Source organism: Notamacropus eugenii, chromosome 5 (assembly GCF_028372415.1).
Source record: "Notamacropus eugenii isolate mMacEug1 chromosome 5, mMacEug1.pri_v2, whole genome shotgun sequence".
Taxonomy (NCBI): domain Eukaryota; kingdom Metazoa; phylum Chordata; class Mammalia; order Diprotodontia; family Macropodidae; genus Notamacropus; species Notamacropus eugenii.
In genome coordinates this window covers 6076544-6086727 of record NC_092876.1, presented here as the reverse complement: position 1 = coordinate 6086727, position 10184 = coordinate 6076544, and positions in this window count along the sequence as shown.

Below are 10184 nucleotides of genomic sequence, written 5' to 3'. Positions count from 1 at the left end.
TTACTTCTATTATTTATCTGCTGAACAGTTATGGAATTTATCAATCTTCTCCCTATTTTGGAGATTCCCAAGAATTTGTCTTGTGTCTCCTTTTCAATATAGTGTCTTCAGTTCCTGTTCTCCCCTTTGCAGCATTTACTCACAGTGTGGACTCTCACTGGAGGAAGGCAGGCTTTTGTTGATTGATAATTGGATACCTAACTCACTCCCAACAGAAACTTTCAAGATCTTTTCCCTCTATTCCTAATTCCTTCCTTCTCCATCCTCCCACATCCATCCTTTATCACTGTGGGGTGGGGGCATGAACTTTAATTTAAGGAGAGAGTCCAGCTGGCCCATCTCATTTCTGATATTCCTCCACCACTTTGGGACTTAATCTGACTGGCTTCTCCACCGTGCCCAAGGTCTGGGACTTTCTCCCATCCCCTAGACTTTTCAGCTTCCTTTTGCATGATGACTTTCCTCACTAAATTATAAGCTCCTTGAGGACAGGGACTATCTCACTTTTTTAAAATTTCACTTCATATTCCTTAGTACTAGACATGGCACATAGTAGGTGCTTAATAGTGATTGAGTATTGACCACCCAATCACTTTCATTTTAGTACCTCACTCCTGACTGTCCTTTCACAAGCAAAGTCATTCAAGCTGAGCTAGCTCGGCTCCCAGCCTCTTTTCAGACATCTCCAACATGATGTCCAGTATCCTAAACTCACAGTGTGCACAAGAGAACTTCTTACCTTCTTTCTCCCTGTCAAAGGCAGCCTCATGCTCCATCAACCTATGTTTCATTCTCAACTCCCACTTCTCTCCCCTCTTATCCAATCTGCTACCAAGGTCTGTGAATTGTACCTTGTTAACATTTCTCAGATACACCCCCTTCTCTCCTCTGATACTGCTCTCATTGTCTCACCCCTGGACAGTTACTGTGGCCTGCTGCTGGGTCAGCTGGCCTGAAGACTCTTCCTACTCCAATGCATCCTCCATTTTTCCACAAAAGAATTTTCCTAAATCACAGGTCTACTCCTGTGACTCCTCTCCTCAATAAATTCCAGTTTCCTGGATGTCCCCCCCCCACCTTCAGGATCAAGTGCAAATCCTCCTGCATTGAGAACCCTTCATGACCTAGACATCACCTGGTATTCCAGTATTCTTACACCTTTTCCCTGCCATGTTGTCATTAACCCAATGACACTGACCTCCTTGCTACTCTACAAGAAGCCACTCCATCTCTGGGTTCAGAGAACATTCTCTGGCTGTCTCCACCATTACAATCCATTCCTCTTCTCTATTTACTAGTTTCTAAAAAGTCCCAACTAACGTCTGTCCCTCCTTCCTTTCCTAGCCAATCTCTCTATGGCAGGTAGAGCCATATTTTTGTTATTTAATGAAATCTTGTTATTGCAGTGTTCCAGCAGCTCTGAATTACTGTAATGGGATGTAAAAGTAAAGGACTTCTTTGGAGCCCACTCTGATGTTCTTCCTCTAGCTCTGTTCAGATTAGCTCTATAAGGTCTGAACTGGTTTTCACATGAACTAAGTACTGGAATGCAGATCTGATTAGATTTTTTTCAAGTTTTCTAAATTATACTAAGTCTTATCACTAGTAGCCTTTAGCAGCATTACCTAGAGCTGGGGTGGGGAACCTGTGGCCCCACATGGCCTTCTAGGTCCTTGGGTGTGGCCTTTTGACTGAATCCAAGTTTTACAGAACAATTCCTTTTATTAAGGGGGTTTGTTCTGTGAAGTTTGGATTCCATCAAAGGGTCACACTTGAGGACCAAGAAGGCCACATGTGGTCTCCCCAACCCTGACCCAGAGAATCTCCACAATTAACCTGGAACCTAGATGATGGTTGAAAAGCAGTGCGGGGGGGGGGGGGGCATCTTGTCTGGAGTTGGGGCCCTTCCTTGGGACAGTCACCTGGGGAATGGCCAAAAGGGACATGCACAGACACTTGAAAGAGACACAGAAGCTGCTTCCCAGACACCTGAAGGAATAGATCCTGGACACTGCCAGATTTGACACTCCTCAATCTGCAGCTTCACTGGATCTCCTGATTCACCTTATCATCATGTTGTTAGTCTCTCAGTGTTTTGGACATGTTCCCTACTCTGTAAGCTGTGAGTCATATCTGCTCTGGCTCATATTGCTTTGGGAATTATTAGAAAATCATGAGATGATTAGTCTCAAGAGGGAGAAATAAATGGTTCAGTTTTAGATAAGTATATAACAGAATTCTGAAAAAAGTATTGTCCCCCTCTACAATATTGCAAACAGGAAAAAGGAGACAATAGATTTGCTGATAAATTGCAGGATTGCATGAAAGCAAATATCTCCATGTTCTTGAAAACAGGATAAAGGTAAGTACTTGATTCAGTATTATGTTAACGCTGGAAAAATGTTTGGTAAAGAGAAGAAGTCAGAGTTGATTGTTCAAGGGTTTATACACAAGACCTTTTTAGGTGAAGTCTGTAGATGCTCCCAGGCCACCTTCATGCACATATTCAGCCTACATGCATGTATTTGGGCTACTATCTGGGATAATCAATAAACTTCATTAACTTGAACTAGCTTTTGCCCCTGTCTTTTATGACACTTTTCATGCCTTTAAGGATGATGGAAATGACAAAAAGGAAACCAACAATTAGACTTTTTTTACCTTTGAAATTCTCAAACACCAAATAAAAGGAGCACTTTACATACAGTATAAACTAGAAAAAGGAAATTGCATATGACATGATTTCTATTATGTAGAGCTGGTTTTATTTTTGAACAATAAAAATTCCAATATGCTGTTTAGAAAGCTGTCCTGGTTTTATTAGGAACTTCATCTCTTCTATTTAAAAAATCGATCAAACCTTCTTTTCCTTTTTTGGTGGGGATCATGGTGGGAATCCAATCTCATTCATAGTTTACTTTATAATGCCATTGTCTCCTATCCCAATATGAAAAACAAACAAAACGCATTTGTAACAAGAGCACATGGTCATGTACAAAATCAATTCCCAGGTGTATTTTTTATTCAACATGTCAAATCCATCATCTCTCAGTCAGGAAACAAATAACACAGAGTCCTCTGGAATAGTGGTTGGTTATCACAGTAATCTGAGTACTGACATCTTTCAAAGTTGTTGGTCTTTACAATAATTGCCTGTTTTTATGGAATATTTGTGTTCCAATCCATCCATGTACCACCTTGTGTTCAGTTGACATGACAGTCTAGGGCATGACACCTTAGTTTCAAGTTTTGATCACTAAAGGAGCTCCAATAAATATTGTCATATTCTTCAATTCTTCTCCTTTCTTTGCTTTAAGGGACTATGCCTTCTCATGGTATCACTGAGGTAAAGTGGAGACACAATGTAGTGATTCTGGGAGCTTCACACCTTTATCAACAAGGAATTGAATAATTTGCCTATTTTCCCACAGTTGCTGCAACCCTGGTTATTTTTTCCCTTGTCATCATTGCCAATTTGCATGAGTAAGAGGTGGAATCACAGAGAGATTTTCTTTTTTGGTGGGGGAAGGTAAGGCAATTGGGGTTAAGTGACTGGCCCAAGATCACACAGCTAGTGTGTCAAGTGTCTGAGGTCGGATTTGAACTCAGGTCCTTCTGACTCCAGGACTGGGCTCTACTCACTGCGCCACCTAGCTGAACCAGCAGAGATATTTAAATTTACATTTATCTAATTATTACATATTTCCTTAAGCTTTTAAAAACCTTAATATTATTTTAAAATAAACAAACTTTTACTTCTCCCTCTCTGACCTGATATCTCACAGGAGAAAAGGAAAGTAACAAAGATACAGTCAAGTAAAATAAATTCTCTCTAACATTAAATTCCATTTTTTGTCACCTTTACTAATCTGAGAATCTTTCTAATAACTATTAATTTGCATTAGGGATTACAGATGGAGAACTTTCCCCCATATTTTTGTTCATAATGTGTATTTCTTCCTTTGAAAATGATCTGTTTCAGCTTTTGATCAGTTGTCTATTGAGGATTGAGGAGTGATGCACTTTTATAAATATATATCCATCTTTAAATATTTTGGATGTGAGGTTTTCATCAGAAAAAATTTGCTGCACGTTTCTTCTAGTTAATTCCTCCTCTTTAGATTTGCAGATTTAAGACGCAAAGGCTTTTTATGTGACAAAAGTTGCTGATTTGATTTTCTGTAGCCTTCCCTATCCCTTCTTTCATGATGTATTCTTCCCCTACCCAGCGTTGCAAAATATATCTTCTTCATGATTCAGCTAATGTGTTTGAGGTGACCTGTATGTCTAATTTATGTGTCCATTCAGAGCTAATCTGGCATACAGTGTGAGATGCTGATCTATACCAAGATTCTGCTAAACTGTTTCCAGGATCTCCTAGCATTTTGTACTGATTAGTAAGTCCTGGCCCTGTAGCTGGAGGTATTGGGTCTATTGAACACATAGGAGGAATGGGCTCTGGGGACTAGGTTACTGAGAATGACTTTCCTCCCTCTATCTAGCATGTGTGAGTTGTCTAGTCTAAAGTTGAGCAGAAGTTAAGCTGGGGCCCTAGCTGTGTTCCCCTGATGTGTTGGTATGCTACAGTGAGACCAGCAGGAATGTCAGTCAACTCTTGATGAGGAGGTGCTCAGTCTCTAGGCCCTGGAAACTTGGACAGTTTCTACAGGACTCCTGAGAAAAAGAGATTAGGAGTAATTGTTTTTGAGGCTGGAACTGTTGGATAGCTTTGGAAAGTGTCTCAAGGCAAAAGGTCATTCAGTGGTGCAAAGGAGATAATTATGGAAGGTTGGAGTAGGGTGGGAGAGAAGAGAGAAGTGTGGTGTGAAATTTGGAGAAGGAGTGGAGGGAACAGAAGGATATTTTCTCCTGTGCCATTCATTTGGTGAATGGGAGTTCACAATTTCTTGATGTCAAGTGGAAATGTGAGGAGGTCCCTGTGGGAAATCATTTAAAAGGCCTGAAGCAGTTCATTTCCAGTTCCTATTTTGAGAGGACAGCTTTGAATTGGAACTGTATTTACTCCTGAGTAGGCTCCCAGGAAGGCCTGAAAGGTAAGTTTGCTGCTGAGGAGATGCCTTTTTCGTTCAAATCTCAAAAGTGAGAGGAAATGTGTTTGAGTAACTGAGGAGAGAGAGCCGGCCTCTCTCCTTCACTCTCTCTCTCTCTCTCTCTCTCTCTCTCTCTCTCTCTCTCTCTCTCTCTCTCTCTCTCTCTTTCTGTCTCTGTCTCTCCGTTTCTCTATTCATCTTCCTCTGGACCTCTCTCTCACTCTCTGTCCTATGGAAGTACATCTTAACTGGACCAGCATTGTTTATGATTCCTTTCCAACATGGATCATTCCATTGATGTTAGGAGCCAAGGTTTTCACAGTTGATGTACTTCATCATGTGGCTGTTGATTCATGGGTCTTATCACAACGAATTAAGGAGCCCATCAGGATACTCCATACACATGTGGGATCTGTCCTGTGGCAGCCATGGTTATGGGCACTCTATACTCATTTAAACAAATTCACAAAACTGGCTGAAGGTGTCCCTGTTATCAAATTTCAGATTGGTGCATTTGCCCAGATTCTCTCAGCGCCCAAGGGTATAATCCACTGGGACTTATCTGGAGAATCCAATTAGGAGGGAACATTTCTCTGAAATGATGAGCAGGAGGAATTCCATGCCACCTGAATCCACATTGTAAATGATATCACACAGAATGTGGGGCTATGATTTCAACCATGTGCTTTTCCATTTTACATGAATTCTTTTTACTGGCAACATTTCATAGCATGGGGTACTCTACTTAATGGGCTTCCACTGGCAGAGGTTGTGGCCATCTGATGGTAGGATTTCATGGACCACAATTGTCACACCGTGAAGCATGGTTGAATGTAGTTCCAATCTGGGTTCCACATGCTCAAAAGTAACACTTAGTGATGTATTTATTCCTAACTTTGTATGATTTCTTACAACAAATTGCACTCTTATGAAATTGATAGTCAAGTTTAGAGGAATGCTTCATTCTTTAGAGACTTGGTCCTTGATCAGTCTTTAGGAGACTCATGAGAGTAAGAAATCAAGAGTAATTGCTTCTGAGGCAGGACCCCTTGGATACCTTTGGAAAGAGTCTCAGGGTGAAAGGTCATTCAGGAGATAAGCGCTGAAGGTGGAGGTAGGTTGATAGAGAAGAGAGCACTGAGGTGTGAATCTTGGAGGAAGGGGTGGAGGACACAGAAGGGTACTTTCTCCTGTGCCCCTCATTTGGTGAATGGGAGTTCACAACTTCTTGGTGTCAAGTGGAAAGAGGAAGAGATCCCTGGGGGAAATCATATAAAAGAGCTGCAGCAGCTCATTTTGAGTGGTTCCTGCTGAGAGAAGAGATTGGAACTGGAACTCTACTTGCCCCTGAGTAGGCTCCCAGGAAGGCCATGCAAGGTAAGTTTGCCTCTGAGGAGATGCCTTTTTCCTTGTACTCTCTCAAAAGTGAGAGGAAATGTGTTTGAGTGACTGAGGAGAGAGAGCCAGCTTAGGGGAGTTACTAGGTTTGACTCCATGCTTGGAACAGGATTCTAGGTGCCAGAACCCGGGACAGTCTGTTGCCTACCTACACATCAGCTCTTTCCTCTGCCCAAAAGGGGGCACTTCCTGCCTGGCGTATTCTCGCTTGCTCCCAGCCTTTAAGCTTCCAAAACCTACAGCCTGGCAGTTTTTGGGCAAGATCAGGATGATGACTGGAGATCAGGCCCATCCAAGGGCACCAGTGTCACTCTCTAGATACCCTCTCCATGAGGTGTGGAGTTTCTGGTCTAGCTAGAAAGGCTCTTTCCATAGAATGGATGGGGGAGTTGGTGAGCTAGCCTCCATGAAAATGGATGAAGAATGGGGAAAGAGATGGGCCAGTTTGGAGAAAAAAGCCTAGGAGGCAGGAAGTTGGGAGAGGATGACGATTCAAAGTGGTGGGAACGATTGAATGCACAATCTGCTAAGGAAAGAGGGACAGCTTGGGATCCAAGATAACCCTAGAGGCTTTGTCTTGGCAGGGACAATGATTGCTCCTCAGAAAAGAGACGAGGGGCAGTCCAAGTAGTTGTTTTTACAGCAAGATGACAGTCTTCCAAGGGCTTGTGTCATGCGGGGCCAGTGCTTTAGCATGGGCTTGATTGGATGAAATAGGGTGAAGGCATGCTAAGAAAGGTTGGAAGGCAGTGATGGAAATATTTCAGAGAGCTGCTGTGGGGAGTGAGATTATGAATGAAGCAGAGTTGTCAAGGAGGAGAGAGTGCTAGAAAGCCTGTTCAGTGCTTAGAAAATGGGCAGCAGTTGAATGTGAATAAGAGCTTTCTTTCCACTGACTCCCTTTCCATCATATTTTCCATTCCATCTCCTTCACAGGGGCCATCATGTCAGCTTCAAGTCATCCAGAGGAGAGTGAAAGTGGATTGAATTCAGAGGAAGAATTCCTTTTGCTTCCTTCACTCACTTTGCCACCTCAGTTTGTCCCTGGACATTTGCAAGACTTGGAAGAGGCCCTCCTGTGTGCTGACCTCCCAACTGCCTACCAGACTGAGGACAGTAAAGGAAACAGTAGCAATGACAGAGATGGTGCCAATTCTGTTTACAGCAGACATGATGCCAGTGACGATGGCAGGCAGGATGTTCGTGCCAGTGAAGACTCCAGCAGTGGCTATGGTGAGTATGGGGCATGGACTGCAAGGGGAGCCTTGAGGATTCCCTTGTTGGGAATATCTTTTCTATGGAGGGGGAGAGGGCCCATTTTAGGAAGGGTTAAAAGTTGGCAAAGGTGAAATGTTTGCCGTATTTCAAAACTGCTTAAAGGAGGTATTCCTTCACTTGAAAACGAGGCACTTTTTGCCACACGATTCCGTTCCCTTCTTGAGATTGCTCCAGTGTCCTCTCCTTCCCAACGATCCATCTTCCACTTTTTCTCCTTCCCAGGTCAACTGCAAGAACAAGAAATGTCCAGCGCTTGCTGCCCCTTTCACAGCATGCATGCTGACTTGGAAGTTAGCCCCAGAAAAGCTGCCGAGAGAAGTGGGACAATGAGCCAAGTGAAAGCAAAGGCGGATGAAGTGCACAAAGAGTGCGAAGCCAGATGTCAGTGGAACGATCCTGAAGCACTATGTTCCCGCTCCATTTTCGAGGAAGATGTCCCCATGTGGGCAGCAGGTCACCTAGAGATCAGTGGAGGTGAAGGGAGTTCTGATAAAGGACTCCTCCTGGAACCTGTGTTTGTCCCAGGAAAACTGGAAGATTTGGAAGATGCCCTTTTCTGTCCCAACCTCCAAGTTGACTCCGAGGTACGGGACAAGAGGGATTCAGACTTGGCTGGTTGGCTGCTGCCAGAACAGCATCGCAGCTGCAGCTCCTTGGCTGCCCTTTGCCATTGTGTGGTCAGCTGGGGCTCCCCTGCTGCCACTTTCCAAAGTCTGGAGGAAGCCCCAGGCAGCCCATGTGCACTCAAACGCAAGAAACGGCCAGTGACCAGCGCAGGTGATCGTGAGGTCCCTTTGGACATTTGCATGGAGAGCTTTCCCTCGGATTCGCTTCCCCTGTCTCTGCACCTGCTCGTTTTCCCTAGTTGGGAGCAGGACGCAAGGGGCAGACAACAGACTGGGGAACCAAGAATCAGGGCAACTCTCCAGCGTGTGCCTTCTTCAGGCACTTTGGAAGGCCATGAAAAATTCAAGGAAAGGTCAAGAACCTCTGTCTTCCAAACCCAAATGTAAAAGAAGCACACGCGGCCCATCGACACAGAAAAGTCCTTTGCCCAAAGAAGAGAGAAGACCTTCCGACGCTAGGACTTTGCAGAGGAGCAAGATTCTTTGCAGTGCTACTTGGCAGATTGTGATGATAAGCCCAACAGGTTGACTGACTTATCTCCCTCCATCATGCTTTCGACAACGATTGTTGGTTATTTCAGATGAAAGTTTGGGAAAGAAGGGGAGTGGGAGATATTGGTACATGTTCCGGGGATGGAGAAAAACAACACTTCCATCAAAGTGATTTCCAAGAACATTATGATCTCTGTACGGAACATTGTTTCACCATTTTCTGTGTACGTTTCTAACACCAGTCTAAAGCATATTAATTTATCCTTCAATAAATATTAATAAAGAATATTGAAAAATGCTATTGCTGTCCGTGTCAGTCTCTCTGTCTCTGTCTCTCCGTTTCTCTCTTGATCTTGCTCTGGACCTCCCCCTCGCTCTCTGTCCAATGGAAGTGCATCTTAACTGGGCCAGCATTGTTTGTTTATGACTCCTTTCTCTCATGGATCATTCCATTGATCTTAGGAGCCAAGGTTTTCACAGTTGATGTACTTCATCATATGGCTGTTGATTCATGGGTTAGAAACAAGTGTCTTATCACAACTAATTAAGGAGCCCATCAGGATACTCTCTATACATGTGGGATCTGTCCTGTGGCAGCCATGGTTATGGGCACTCTATACTCATTTAAACAAATTCACAAAACTGGCTGAAGGTGTCCCTGTTATCAAATTTCAGATTGGTGCATTTGCACAGATTCTCTCAATGCCCCCTGGGACTTACCTGGAGAATCCAATTAGGAGGGAACATTTCTCTGAAAGGATGAGCAGAAGGAATTCCATGCCACCTGAATCCACATTGTAAATGATATCACACAGAATGTGGGGCTATGATTTCAACCATGTGCTTTTCCATTTTACATGAATTCTTTTTATTGGCAACATTTCATAGCATGGGGTACTCTACTTAATGGGCTTCCACTGGCAGAGGTTGTGGCCATCTGATGGTAGGATTTCATGGACCACAATTGTCACACTGTGAAGCATGGTTGAATGTAGTTCCAATCTGGGTTCCACATGCTCAAAAGTAACACTTAGTGATGTATTTATTCCTAACTTTGTATGATTTCTTACAACAAATTGCACTCTTATGAAATTGATAGTCAAGTTTAGAGGAATGCTTCATTCTTTAGAGACTTGGTCCTTGATCAGTCTTTAGGAGACTCATGAGAGTAAGAAATCAAGAGTAATTGCTTCTGAGGCAGGACCCCTTGGATACCTTTGGAAAGAGTCTCAGGGTGAAAGGTCATTCAGGAGATAAGCGCTGAAGGTGAGGGTAGGTTGATAGAGAAGAGAGCACTGAGGTGTGAATCTTGGAGGAAGGGGTGGAGGAACCAGAAGGG